Below are 15085 nucleotides of genomic sequence, written 5' to 3' on the forward strand. Positions count from 1 at the left end.
AAGTGTTCCACTACTCTACATTCCTCTGCAAGTTGCCTATGTCTCTCTTAGACTAGTATTGAACCTCTTTTATTTCACTGAAAGTCTTTTTTTTAAAACAAATGGCACGTGGCAAATAGTGTTATCTTTGAAATCCTGTTGCAGCAGTTCCACTATGAATTACTATGTCCATTCAAGACTTTTTCCCTTTCTTCCACACCATTTTTTCTTCTTCTGTCCTTTCTAGAGCTGAAAGAAACATGCCTGCCTTTAGTTTGCATGCATTTCAATCAACTTTTGCAGTGAGTTTTGTCTTTACAGTTTAGCAACAGCCAATCTCACCCAAGTTTTCAGTTTTTGAATTACAAAAAAATGGGAAGAATTTGGGCAAAATGAGAAGTTTGGCAGAATTTGTTGCTAATTCAGTGAACTTCATCAGGCTTGTGGTAAAACTTGCCATTTTTCATTGATCATTTTGCTGCTTCTAAAAGCCAGAGAGAGCCCCGCCTCCCCAAATATTGTCAAAAATGTTTTTTTTTCTGTTTTAAGTGATATTGCTCAGAATATAATAGAGATGAAAGGGGTATGTGTGTGTGTGTGCGGGTGTGTGTGTGTGTGTACCTTTGGATCTTTTTCTTGGTTAATACCTGATCATATGACCAAAACTTGGTTTGTACTATTTCCACTCTAAACAGGCAGTAGTAGAAGGGCATTTCTTTACATCAAACATATAATTGGAAAGAGAACTGATATCAGCAGAGCTGGTGCTGAGAGTAAAGGGAAAACAAATGCTGGAGGATTAAAGGACTGCTCTGCCCGTCCTCTACAACTCTGTGTGGGTGAGGGAACCTGCTGGCTTCCTCCTCTATGGCTCCTCTATGAGGAGCTAACACTTGTGGTCCTCTCTCAAGTAAGAAGTCAGGAGACAGAGCCACAGAGTCAGCCAGATACTGGTGAGTTCAGGGGCGGGGGGGTGCACATGGCGTTGTGTGAGCAAATAGGGGGAACACCTGAAAATGTCTCTGAGGACAGTAGTTGGGAAAATAAGTTCCTTCAGCTTAGGGCAATAAAGCACAATCGCAGGAACTATCATTTTCCTTAGGGAAATATTGTCCTCAGGCCCAGTCACTATTTGTGTTATATTAACTTTTCATGGGCTGCAGAGATCTCAGTTTTATGTAAACTCTGTATATATGTTGGGACACTAAAGTAAGTTTTCAGATACAGCATTTCAAATTACACTAGAATCACTTCCAGGGGACCTGTTTGTTTGTTTGTTTTTCTTGTCTAGAAAGATTAGTTTACGTCTTGTGAAATGAATTATATATATTGTGATAGACCCAGGCCAGTTGGGTACAGCAGAATAGCAGAAGGCAGATATACTGTCAACTGGATTAACAGTTTTCTGTTCCCTGACTGACCAGAGCAGGGGCTGCTCCAGGCTAATGAGAACACCTGACTCTAATTAACCTGCAAAGAGTCAGGTGAGACCATTAAGCTAATGTGACCACCTGACTCTAATTAAGGCCCCACTGATACTGCAAAAAGGGCTCACTCCAGTCAGGCAGAGGAGAGCCAGGGGAGAGGAAGTGTGGCTGAAGGGCTGGTTAATGAAGACACCTTCAAACCATCGGTAAGAGAGCCCTAAGGTAAGGGTGAAGAAGGGAGAAGCAGAAGAGCTGTGGGGAAGTGGCCAAGGGAAATGTAGCAACTCTGGCAGTGAAAGGTTGGCTGGCAACAGCTGCTACCATTAGGGTCCCTGGGCCGGGTTCCCCCCAACCACCTCTACAGGAACATCTCCTGGGAGGGGAAGTCAGGCTCCTGTCAGGACAGGAGGCTAAACTTTTCTGAAATAAGTCTCCAGGGACAACAGAGACTGTGGGAGTTCTCTCACCAACCTCCTTGCTGGCCTATGATGAAAAGGGCTCTGTAGACTGTAACCCTGGCCCTAGAGAGAGAAGGGCTACGTGGAGGGTCACAGTGAGTCACTGAGGCTAGCATAAACTGCCTAGAAGTGCAGGACCCACGGGGGCAAGGTCAGAGCTCTGCCACAATGTATATAGTCAAAACTCTTGTGTATCACAGATGATAGAATTTCATCATGAAAGCATGTCTGTATAACTAGGTTCTTATACCATACCCAATATAATAGTATCTGAGCAATTCTCCTGTAGCAGGATAGGAGTGAAGCCAGTAGGTTTTATCCTGCAGAAGTAGGGAGTGGGACTCTATTTTACAATTGGACAGATCTCTTAGCAGTGCTACAGATAAGGAGAGCTGCAAAAAGCAACATCCAGTTAAGAACAGCTTGACTCATCTCCTATTGGCTCAGTTTCTTTAGATTTGTCATGTAGAGCTGCAGTTTAGAGGTGGTTTGTCTCAGCTGTATTAACATGGATAGTGCACATGCAGAGCCAGATGGTGTCCAGATCTCTGCCCCTCTCTCACTCTCCACATGCAAGGGAATATCAGCAGCCTCTCCCTCCCCCATTGTACTGCTGAGCCACTTGCTGCCACTGCTTGACTGAGCTAGCAAAATGCCTTCTCCTTGTCTCCACATTCACGGTGGTGATCTCTCTTAAGGGAGAACCCCAGCTTCAGACCCAGTCAACAGGATTAGCCAGGGTATATGGACAGAGATGCAGAACCCATGCAAAGGGACGACACTTCCTCATCAATGGCTATCTGCCAGGGGCCAAGCCTCAAAATCTATAGAGAATCTTCAGGGTCTTGGGTCCCGATACAAGGTTTCTTCACCACTCTTATAACTAATGAATGCACAAGAAACTCCACAAGGGTGGAACCTAACATGGTGTTTGTCTGGCCGGCTCCAGGGTCCCCTCCCTGCTCCTGCAGGATAAAGCTCATTGGCTTCGCTCCTGTCCTGCTAGAGGAGAATTGTTCAGACACAATAGTAAAGGGCATGGTATAAGAGCCTAGTTATACAGACATGCTTTCATGACAAAATTCTATGGCTTGTGATATGCAAGATGTCTGACTAGATGATCTAATGGTCCCTTCTGGGTTTTGGCCTTAAAATCTATGAAATGGTCACTCCATGTTTTGCTTATCTCCTCTTGGCCCTCACCTGGACATCTTCAGATCCTGTCATCTCTCACTGAAAGAACCTTCCAAAAGAGTTGCCCCTAGAGAGACACTGACCAATTCGCCAATGTTAATGTCACCACTGACCGTTACTAACTCTTCCTCTTGCTGGTCTTTAGCTTGCCTGCTTTAAATTGACTGCCTAGCACAGGAAAGGAGGGCAGAGATTGAAATGTCTCTCAGAAGCCTTCCACTCTGTCCCTCATCAGCTTTACATTTACAACATATAACGTAGAAACTCAAACCTCAAACATGCCTGATAGCATTGGGAAATGAACCTCGCAACACAGCCCCCATCACTTTGTCTCCCAGAATAACTGTCAGATCTTACACCCGGACCTAGCATGGTTATATCTGACAGCCTAGATGCTGGCTGGCTGACTGACCAATATCCATCAAAAGAAGCTACAGAGCTGAAATTCAGAATATTCTGCTCCAAAGCAGGAAAGCTTCAAGTAGACTGACTTGTAAAGCTAAGTGGAAGAGGTTTTATATTTGAACACGTCAGCACCAGCTGCCTCCTTTGACAGCACCCATTTCAGCAGTATTGGACTTTCTACTAACTCTGAAACAACCTGGAGTTTCTATTGGTTCTGTAATGGTACATCTAACAGTGATATTTGCACATCACCCTCCTGTCCAGGGCTACACTGTATTTTCTCACTCTAGATTGCTTAAGGGCCTTATTCGTGTTTTTTCTCCAGTTTGGGAGCCCCCTGCCACTTGGTTCCCTAATAGAGTATTCACAGGGTTAATGGGTCTTTGCTTTGAGCCCTTAGTAATCTGTTCCTTGTACCACATGTCAATAAAGGCTGCTTTTTAGCAGCCATTATGTTAGCTTGATGGCTACGGTAGATTCAGGCCCTCATGGTGGTCCCCCTTAGAAAGTGTTCCATAAGGATGGGGTTACTATCAGGGCCCCATCTCAAATTCCTGCCCAGCATTGTTTCAGAGTTCCAAATGAATCCATTTATTCATCTTCCAGTTTTATTCTTCAAACTTTGCTCAATCCAAGAGGAAACTAAACTTCATACACTTGATTTATTAAGGGCATTGTCATATTACCTTAACAGAATACAACCATTCTGGTACACACCTAGACTGTCTGTGGTCTGTGCTGATCAAGTTAAGGGTCAGGCAATTTCCTCACAGAGATTATCAAATGTGGCCTCCAGCAATACAATAATATGTTACGAGCTAACGAGGCTAACCACTTTAGAGCATGTTGCACTAGAGCCCAGGCAACCTTTGTTGTTTGTTTGGAGAATGTCCCTATTTCTGAAATTTGGAAGGCAGTGATGGGGAGCTCAGTCCACACATTTACAAGACACTTTTCCTTAGTAGAGGATTCCAGGCTGGATGTCCATTTTGGTAGGGTTGTCCTGCAGTCATTATTTAATTAGGACTAAGTATTCAGTTCCAAGCAAACAGAAAACTTTTTTCTTTTCATTGTTGTTCTAGCCATGTTGGTCCCATTGAGAGACAAGGTGAGTGAGGCAATATCTGTTACTGGAACAACATATGTTGGTGAAAGAGACAAGGTTTCAAGCTTCCCAGAGCTCTTCTTCAGGTCCGGAAAAGGTAACCAGAGTGTGTCAGCTAAATACAAGGTGGGACAGATTGTTAAACATAAGGGATTAACACATGATGCAAGAAACCACTTAAAATGAAGAGGGCAATTAACACCTCTGCAGTCTGAGGATAAAGGACAAATTGTAATGAGCTGTACAGCCAGTGTGTCTGTTGAGACCGGTTTCAGAGGGGTAGCCGTGTTAGTCTGTATCAACAAAAACAACGAGGAGTCCTTGTGGCACCTTAGAGCCTAACAAATGTATTTGGGTATAAAATTTCATGGGATTATAGCCCATGAAATCTTATGCCCAAATAAATTTGTTAGTCTCTAAGGTGCCACAAGGACTTTTCATTGTTTCTGTTGAGACCATGATCTTTAGTGTGTAACCTGGTTATGAATTTAATTTTTCGGGCTCATCTTTTGGAGGTGTTCTACAGGTTTCCTTTGAGGATGAGGACTGATAGGTCAGCTATGGAATTATAATTTCTTAAAAGTGTTCACCCATGTGACAATGAGCTGCCTTTCTTCCACACTACTGTGGTGTTCTACTCCTCTGGGATTATATATTGGTGAAGAAACTGAGGGATAGTTGAGGCTGCTCCACTCTTTATGCCTTCGGGTGGGGACAGGGAGTGAAGATATCTGGTATCCATATAAGATCAAAATAATGCTGGCCAAAATAATTGGATGATAATCTGATCTTGCATACATGGGGTGCTTGAGAATCAGGAGTAGAATCCATGTGGACATCACAGCTCTGAGAACTACAGTTATTGTAAGGTAAATATCCGTTCTTTATTGTTTTTTTATCCCTTTTTTTGCCTCACAAAAGGTAATTAGGCCATAAACAGAAGTCTGACAACTAATTTTATTTGCAGCAAAATTAATACATAATCAAACAGATAATTTTAGTGGAGCAAAATTAAATTATATATATTTTAATGATGTTTTAAAAACACCAAATCTCATTTCTCCCCTCCACCCTATAACTCCATAGACTTTTCTACTTCAGTATGCATAGAAATATTTGCTAATTTTAGTAAACAAATGTTCTCTTACTGAATATTCCCTGATGTTCAGCAGGCCCTACTGGTCTCAATCCATGGTGCAAAGTTGTATTTCTTTCTTTCTTCTGTTCTCTGGGTCCCTTCAGAGAGGGAATAATCTGAGGGAAAAGACATTACCTTTCTTACAGCTAAATTTTCATTGACATTAATAGAAGTCAGGTCACCAAATCCCTGCACACAGCTTTGAAAATTTAAGGTTTAGTGTTTTTTCTGAGCAGATTCTTACATTGCCAGAGTTCTGAATCATCTGAAAAGATATTAAATATGTAACTGTACAATGTCAGCAGTGCCTAGAGAGTTATCTCCAAAACTATAACCCTAAAGTATTGATTGGTTAAAAGGTAGCCGATAAAGATTAAGGCAGCAACCCCAGCAGATTACTCTAATTAAATGAAAAGAATATTAACACTGTTCTGATAATGTTTGGTTTGAAATTCAGAAACCTTGACTAAAGTTTTTTCATTCTTTTTGAATATTTCTGCTAGACATTAAAATAAATTGCAGGAGAGAGAGAGAGAGAAAAACTATCAGAATATAAAAGACATTTTAGGGAATGAATTTAGGAAGTTTCCATTTGTAGTAAAATGTGTATGGTACAGTATGGTAAACAGCTGGAACTTTTCAGAACCTTTAAACAGTACACACAGTAGTCAGCCATCAGGGCCCTGATTCAACAATGCACATAAGCGCATGCATAAAATTGAACATGTGAGTAATCCCATGCAAGTCGATGGGACTACTCATGTGCTTAAAGTTACACGTGTATATAAGTGTTTTGCTGAATTGGAGTCCAGGGTGGCACAAAACCCAACAATTTCATTTGCAGGTGGCTTGTTTTAAATATTTTTTTTCTGTTTTTGGAAGGTCACAGCTCCAGAAAATATGTTTGAAAAGAAGCCAAAAACTCAAAGCAAAAGGCACATGAAATCAGATTGTTTTGCCTGATTGGGGTCAAACCGGTTAAAGTTTGGATAATTTCTTATCTGCTTATGTGGCCTTCATCACCAGAGTCCAAGTGCCTCACCAACAGTAATGAATTTATCTTCACAATGCCCCTATGAGGTCGGGAAGTACTAATATCCCCATTTTGTAGGAGGAGAAGGGGGAAGCACAGAAGGATTACGGGTCAGATTCTGATACTCTGAGCTTGGCTGGGTAGCACCTTACTCCATGAGTATTCCTGTTGACTTCAGTGTGATGACTCTTGGAGTAAAACATACCACCCAATATGAGAGAGGGTATCAGAATCTAACCCTAGATGGCTTGATCAAGGTCACAGAAGAAGTGTGTGACAGAGCTGTTAATTGAACCATTGGATCTCTTGAATCCAGTCCATAGCCTCAACCATAAGTCTGTCCTTCCACTGAAAGACACAACTAAAGCCTCAACTTGGCCCTAGTTTGCTCAAAAACTGGCCAAGCCTTGTTTGAAACGCCAACCAGGTTTGCTGGTTTTGACTTTGTCAGCAACATTTTGCACAGCTCTGAAGGCCATTGACCTTTTTCACTAGGAGGGTGGTGAAGTATTGGAATGGGTTACCTAGGGAGGTGGTGGAATCTCCTTCCTTAGAGATTTTTAAGGTCAGGCTTGACAAAGCCCTCGCTGGAATGATTTAGCTGAGAATTGGACCTGCTTTGAGAAGGGGGTTGGACTAGGTGACCTCCTGAGGTCCCTTCCAACCGTGATATTCTATGACCTTATACAATATTCTGTAGAGTGAGCTATTGTGAAATATCTCTTGGAAAAGGACACCGCTTGTGCCTGGGTCTCCAGTGTGTAGCAGATAGTTTCATCCAGCCAAAGGCTGAGTTGTGGTTTATTCTGTTTAGAGAATTTTCTATTGAATTCCAGGATTGAGCTAATACGCCATGTCCTAGAATATTGAAGTTAGAGAGAGAGAGAGGTACAGGATAATGGATTCATTTTCATCAGTCATGGAGGATACTATTAAATCACTAACTGTTATTGAAACAATGTGTCTTCCATTAATAATATCACTGCAACTTCATGACCTTTCCTACTTAGGAAGTCTGAAGTGGCTTGTAAAAGGTGAAGAAAAGGTTTTGGAATTGAAACTAATTGCCATGTAGTTGGTTTGTTTTCATTTTGTTTTTTAATTGCGCCGAATTTTAAGGCATAGTGTATAAATGCAGGTTTAAAAGTTTTTATCAGCGCTGTAGACAAATTTGGAATTAAAATCAAGAACAATCTGAAATGTTGGGTTGCTCCACTTTTAAAAATAAGTTCCCTTCTCATTTGCAATTAAAATGTTTGGAATTTGCATAAAATGTGTGAAATTAGAGATAATTGAAATACAGTAGCTATAAATGTGTCTGCGCCATTTGAAAAATAAATAAAATGTCCACTAAAAGGGTGCTAAAGCCGTACCCCCATATCTTGTTTCTCACATTTGGCTCTCTGGTATTTTTCACACTTTTATAGCTAATTTTTATTGCAAAACAATATGTTACATTTGTAGCAGTTGTGAGAATGCAGAATAGCCCCTGGCAGCTTTGTAAAAAATGGAATGTTAGGAACACATTTAGAAGAATACAGTTTTCAATTTCATCCACAGCACTGGTGTCATGGAATCACATTAAGTGTGATCTAACTGAAAGAAAGAAAGAAAGAGCAAATGTTATGGAAAATACTTTAAATAAATGTTTCATCCTCATTTTATTCCCCTTTCTCATATTTTTGATGAGATCCCCCCCAAATGTCCCCGAGGGACTGCAATAAGAGCCAGAACCCAGGTCAGAGCTGTTAAAAGCCCATGTTTGAAGTGCCACAGCTGAGAGTTAATCCTGGAAAACTTGTTTCTATTATATGGCATAAATAAAGGCTACCCCACTGGAGAATGCTACAGAACCTCTGTTTGGATGGGGGAAAGAAATCTCTGCTGAAGAACATAAACCCATTTGGGGCTAACTCACCGGTGCTGTGTACAGCACTCCCTTCTCAGAGATGTAGCATTAACAGAACAGTGTGGAGCCTCAGCACCAGGGCATGAATGCCACAGCTATATTTTGTGTAACTCAAAGCACTCCATGTCTCCAACATGTACCTCAGTGGAAAGTTTTTTTCCTTTTCATTCTGTAGGCCAAGGCTATTTGGATCTTTTACTCCCTCCAAGCTGATGGCTATTTTAGCAGCTAATATAAATGTATCTTCAGTCAGACAACAGGGTGTGCTGCACATGGTGCATTCTCCCTAAGCGGCACCATCTCCTTCACATACTCCGAGCTCTGCTGGCCCAGCACGTTAACATTCATCTCTGTTGCCAGATCTTTATTTTCTTGGCTGCAGAGCAAAATGCTCCTGATGTGCAACCAAGTTGGCGGAAGCGACTGTATCTTTCACAGATAATAGAACTGGAAAGAGGGACCTCTATCATATTGCCAAATTACACCTTATTAGCATGTGCACTAGTGAATGCCTAACACTGGAATGTGTGTGACTATCTTACCGTGCATATGAATCATGCAGATATTTCTGTAACTCCAAACTTGGAACTCAAAAAATGTCATTCATATAACACCACATGCCTCTTTTTTTAGTGAAGCTATACTCTGATGTCCTGTCATTTTCGATGCTGTGCAGTGTTTCTGTTACTGGGGAACACCAATCAACTTCAAAAGAAGTGTAGAAATGGGCAGCTATTCAAATACTCTGCATCTAAGAAACCACCACCACCAACAAAACCAAACAAAAAACACCACTGCATTTTGATGTAATTCCATGCAATGCTGAATCAGGAGACCTGGGTGAAGGTTGCTGCACCAATCTGTCAGTATTCCCAATCCTAGAATATCATTTCTGGAAACAGTGCTTTCTGGAGGTGTTACTTGTGGAAGAAAATCATGCCAAAGCAAAAGGGTTCCCGTGCAGGTACTGTGCTATAGGTAAAGGAAAGAGTTATTTTAACACGTAGGCCTCCTTTAGTTGTCTACCTATTCTCTAATACAATCAGGCACAGGAACCTTGTGACACTCACATTTGGCATCTAAATGATTAGATATATAAATAAGATTAATGTGCTCAGAGCTCTTTTATCTCGACCCTACATCCGAGTAGCAGAGATGTTGATGTGCACTGGACTGAATCAGGGACTTCACAACAAACCTTCCATGGTTCCTGCCTTTTGAAATAAGGCTTACTAGGGTGCGGCAGACTTTCAACATGGTTTTGCACAGCTCTGAAAAATTAAGAGCTAGATTGTACTGCCCTCAACTCACGGCAATGACTTAAAATCCACAAAGTCACCTCGCCCCATGAGGGACTGTGTTTCAGGCTGACACAATCGCTCTGGGGCCACTTTTTTTGCATGCAAAAAAGCAAAGCAAGGATAGGACCATGGTTGCACACCCTCTTTGCCCCTCTATATCCCTTTTTTAGAGTGTTCTCCTTAAGGGGGAACAGAAGTGAGCAGTCCTAGTACTGTTCAGGTTGCACAACTATGACACTGTGTAAATAATAATAGCCAGCTGCCATTCTGTAATAACTGCTTTGGAAGGTGGGACAGAATGAGCCAAGGGGATGAAAGCTGGTGCTAAATATTCAGTGGTTGATTAGATCAAACTCTGAAGAGACCAGTGTAGATGATAATCCTGCATTTACTGTAGGGGGATTCATCAAGCAATCACCCTGTTCCTTTCCAGCCCTATCATCTCTGAGTCAAGATACTGGAATGCAAAGGGAGTGCAGAAAGCTGAAACACAGAACCCCAACACAGAGCTCTTCCACTGATTTCTGTGATGGTCTCCTCTCCCTCATCCATTTAATTTCTGCTCAATTTAATGTCCCACAGGGGCCAGAAGTCTGAGTGATCAAGTATAGAAACTGTCTCTCTTTCATAGATAGAACTTACTGACGTGCAAAATTGATCATTTCAACCCTTTTGTATCACACAAAACTTCAAGCCAAGAACCCAAGGCATTTTCTTTCATCAACCTGGTTCTAATTTGATCAAAGCACTAAAAAAATTCAACCCACCTTATTTCCTGTCCAGTTCTTTTACACTTTACAGTATATTATATATCCATTTCCTCTCCCTGAATTTTAAGAAGCAACTAGTTATATACTTGGATCAACAGTTGCCAATCATGCCAGCATATTACATTATTACTAACAGCTTCTAATTTTGAAGTTATTTTTTACTATGAATGTGACTATATTATCCCTGTCTACACATTAAGACTATCAGAGGATCCTCTTAAGGAAAATAAGGGTTGAAATAACACCAGCAGGATAGGCAGAGCAACAGAACTGAGGGTTCACCCTTGTTGCAACCTTATGGCATGCTAACAGAAGGAAGGCATGAAATACTATCAGTATGGTGCTTCTATTAGTTCTACCAGAAAAGCAGAATATTACTGCAGTAATGAAGCTGACCATATTTATGTGCTCATGCACAGTAGACACCAAATTTATTTTCTGGCCCTCAATCCTAATGGCTCAAATAAGCATTTTGTAACAAAACAAAACAGAACAAAAATTTTGCCTCAGAGCAACTCATTGTGGATACTGCATGTGCGATACACCATGCTACTTCATTGTGCAATTATAATTTTACGTGTGTAACAACAGCAGGCACTATTTCATTTCAATAATTTATACAATTATATAGGATTGTTAAAAATGTAAATATTTTTCTCCCCTATGCTTGAGACGTAACAATGTTCTTTGAAAGACCTTGAATCTTGTCTGAGTAGCATCTCCATAAATAAAACTGAGTGACAACCTTTTAGAAAACGCCATGTTTTATACCATTAATTCACAGATAAGCATTGTTAGTCAAATAAGCATTTAATTCCCAATAGCCTGAATATTTCAATACCTAGCAGCAAACAAATAAATAGAATATGCACAATAGCAAACAAATTATAGAAAATATTCCACAGAGTTGACATTTGATCTCATCACCTCTTAGGTAAAGGTGAACAACTATTAATATAATTTTATTATTCTGAAGACCATTTTTTTTGTTTGCATGCAATTCATTCCCCAATGTATTATCTTGAAAGAATTAAATCAGTAAATTGTAGCTTAAGCAATAATAATAATGTAAAGAGAAAACAATGCATTTTCTTTTGTTTATTGACCACTCCAAGCGCACGCATTGGTGGCACATACCTGTTTGCTTGACTGTGTAATATAAAAAATAAACCAGTTTATCCTGAGCATTCTCATTCTTTGGCCTACTGGAAAAGCACAGGAGCAAAATATAGCTCTGAACTGTTGACTATAATTAAAATCTTTTAACAATTTGCAGAATAAGTGAGAAAATTCAGCTGAAGGGACTTCTGAATTCAGATATGTGTATTTGTTTTTAAGTAATCATGGATTATTTTTAGTAGTAGTAGTATTTTATTTATTCCATTCAACTTGTATTTATTTAAATCACAAATCAGGATAGGTGCGTCACCCTTCAGACAAGTGCTTGTTATACACAAGCTGATAAAATGAAGTAACTGGCTTTATCACTTTTGAAGCCAGTTTTACAGTACTGTGTTTTTTTTCTTTGGCAATTCAGACTGTTTTTTTAAAGTAATGAAATAAAACCACTTCAACAGCCTCCTGTATAAAATTGATTGTTGATGAGACACATGGTCATCCTCATCTGCTGCTGTGTCCCTTTCTTTAAAACAAAACAAAACAAAAAAATGAACAAAACCACAAGCAGTATGTGCAGATTGAATTTAGGATATTCTCCATGGGGGAGGAAAAAATCCATATAATCTACAAGAAAAATCCCCCCCCCTTGCAACCCCCTAAAGATGAGAGCAATATTAAAATTCACATTTTCATATCCACTACAGATTAATGTGGTTCAAGATAGATACTTAGTTCTCTGTTCGTTTCCCATGCACCTTCACAGTGAAGTTGATAGAAATTACTACAGCGGAATGCTTAAAGCAGATGTTATCCCATTAATTAGCTCTGGACCTGAGTAGGCTCAAGACTTTCCCATTTTCAGGCCGATAGGAATTGGTCCCAGTGAGCGTGCTCCATATCCGCATTTAGTATCATCTCATAAACAGCAGTGAAAACACAGCAGGCCCTTGATGAAGATACATTAGCTTATTTCTAATTTAAAGTTATGTTGCTTAACCTTAATGTAATTGGTCACTGGTGACCAACTGTTTGTATAGTGAGTTGATGACCAAAGAGATGTAATAAATTATAAAACTCACTGCTTAAATGGAGGGAATGACTGTTCTGTTAAAAGCCTGTGTGTAATAATGGTAAAATAATTGCACCTTAAACAGAATAGCTGTGAATCTGTTAATACTAACAAAGTCTTTCTCCCGGAGGTTAGTTTCATCCCTTTTTAAAACAAGTATATGAAACACTTACATCTTTTTTCTTCTTTCTCCCAGTGTAATCTCTTACATTGGCTGAAGAGTAAACTTTAAAAACCCAGGCTAACATTGATTAAAAATAAATTGGTAAATCAAGATAGGCTCTTATTTGGGAGTTGTGTGGATTAAAATAATTAACCAATTTCTGTGGTTAAAAGGAAACAAAAGAAATTTGCACAAATAATTATATTCTGTATATCTATTAAGACTCACTGCTAGATATGTTTTAGAGAAGGGTTGATTAGCTGGTAGAATAACCAGGATAATAATCAACTATGGAAGTAAGTAATTGACACAACTTTAATGTTTAATAATGAATAGCATGCCAGGGGCAAAATAAAGGAAAAAATTTCTCCTTTCTGAGAACCAATTCAGACCTAAAATTTCATAGGCCAGATATAGCAATTACTTGAGATTCCTGAACTGCTTCTCTAGTATTATAGCAAAACTAACAAGTCTAGTTAAAAGGAAAGCACACAAGTGGCTATATTAAATCTATTGGTTTCAATATGTTGCAATTTAATTTCAAATCTTGTCCCTGTTGAAGACTTAAGGGTTGATTTTAAAAATGTAGAAATGTAATGAACGCACTCTTCTGTGTCTTTTTTTTAACTAGATTGTACTATCTAACTGTTAATTAAATCAAGAAGAATAAGTTTATGATTTGCTTGTCTCAGAAGTGATTCCTCCTCTCTAAATATTTGCATTTAAAATTTGGGTTGCCTCCAAAAGCCCTAACTTCGCAGTAAAGGGAACAGTTTCTTTATTCTTTTTATTCTCACATTTTGTTTCTTACAAGGACCTCCCAATAATTTAAACTATTTAATGTACCTCAGAGATCATTATTTCCCCAGATCCCTCAGAGAAATATAAGAGCATTTCTATTTACTGCTAACATTAGATTTACCTTTGAAGACTGGTTTACAAAATGGAGACATTAGCATGTGAAAGTTATTTTTTATACCACTTGGAATGCTAAGTTTTTGTGTTTGGTATATTAGTGTAAACATTGCCATGTTTGTTATGGAAACTTGAAAAGCAGAGGCATGAAGGTATTTTGGTTTAAAAAAAAGGTTTCTTTACCAGATAAAATATAAATACTATTTTGAGGATTGTCTTGAATTTATATTTAAAAGCAAAATAACAAAACCATGAATAAAAAATGTCCCTTTGAATTCTTAACAATCTAACAGAACTGCTCCACCAATGGAGAAGCAGGTGGGGTAATGGATCACAATTCATATAATTGAGGCTGTAAAGAAAGATGAGAGATATGTGCACTGTTTGTGTCACAGCAGTTGTGATCTGTGAAAATAACTTCTGAACAGCCTTTCTTAATAGTAAAAATGACTCGGTTGCTGTTCCAACTAAAAATCAATACAGTTCACAATTTTAATAAGGAACATGAATCCAGAAATGTGTTTAGTATCAGGTTATATAAACACACCCTAATGAGATACTATAAAATCCATCACATTAAAGGCTAGTTTCCTACAAGGTATATTAGCTTAAAAATATTCAATATATTAGGTTCAGTATACAACACTACCCATAATAAAGCAGGTCTGTCAAGATAAGATGCATGTTTTGCCCCTTAAAACTGTTATGTTTTGCACATTTTATAAGGTTCTTTGAATACATGAATAAGATAAGTTATTCCCATCCCTTTCTTAAGCAATCTCAGAAATGGCTGTGACCTGAAATTGGAAATCTTGTAAACACCCATCCGAAGAAAATGTGTGCAGTTCTGTCTTAAAGAGACGGTACATGTTTAATTATCCTAACTTCTTCTAGGAGAATACTATTAACATGCACATTAGCATCATCTCATTGGTTCCTCCTGCTGCTCCACCTTAGGGGCAGCAATAGGAGCTAATCTTATAGCTCCCATGCGCATAATAATGAAATTTTGTCTTGTCTCGAAGGCAGTGTTCTTTGGTCTAAAGTACAGCAGGAAACATTTCTTTTTTTAGAAAATTCCTGACCAACTCATTTAAAAA

At 39.2% G+C, this 15085-nt stretch overlaps 1 long non-coding RNA gene across 1 annotated transcript in view; it reads left to right on the plus strand.

Moving 5' to 3' along the window:
* The first annotated feature begins 1599 nt into the window (after window positions 1–1599).
* The window catches only part of LOC123367040, a 54944-nt gene continuing 41458 nt past the window's right edge, over window positions 1600–15085 (plus strand). The window contains exons 1-2 of the long non-coding RNA XR_006578272.1: window positions 1600–1628; window positions 4546–4571. This is a non-coding gene — a long non-coding RNA (uncharacterized LOC123367040). The remainder of the gene's footprint in view (window positions 1629–4545; window positions 4572–15085) is intronic.

Source organism: Mauremys mutica, chromosome 3 (assembly GCF_020497125.1).
Source record: "Mauremys mutica isolate MM-2020 ecotype Southern chromosome 3, ASM2049712v1, whole genome shotgun sequence".
In the NCBI taxonomy this organism is placed as follows: Eukaryota; Metazoa; Chordata; order Testudines; family Geoemydidae; genus Mauremys; species Mauremys mutica.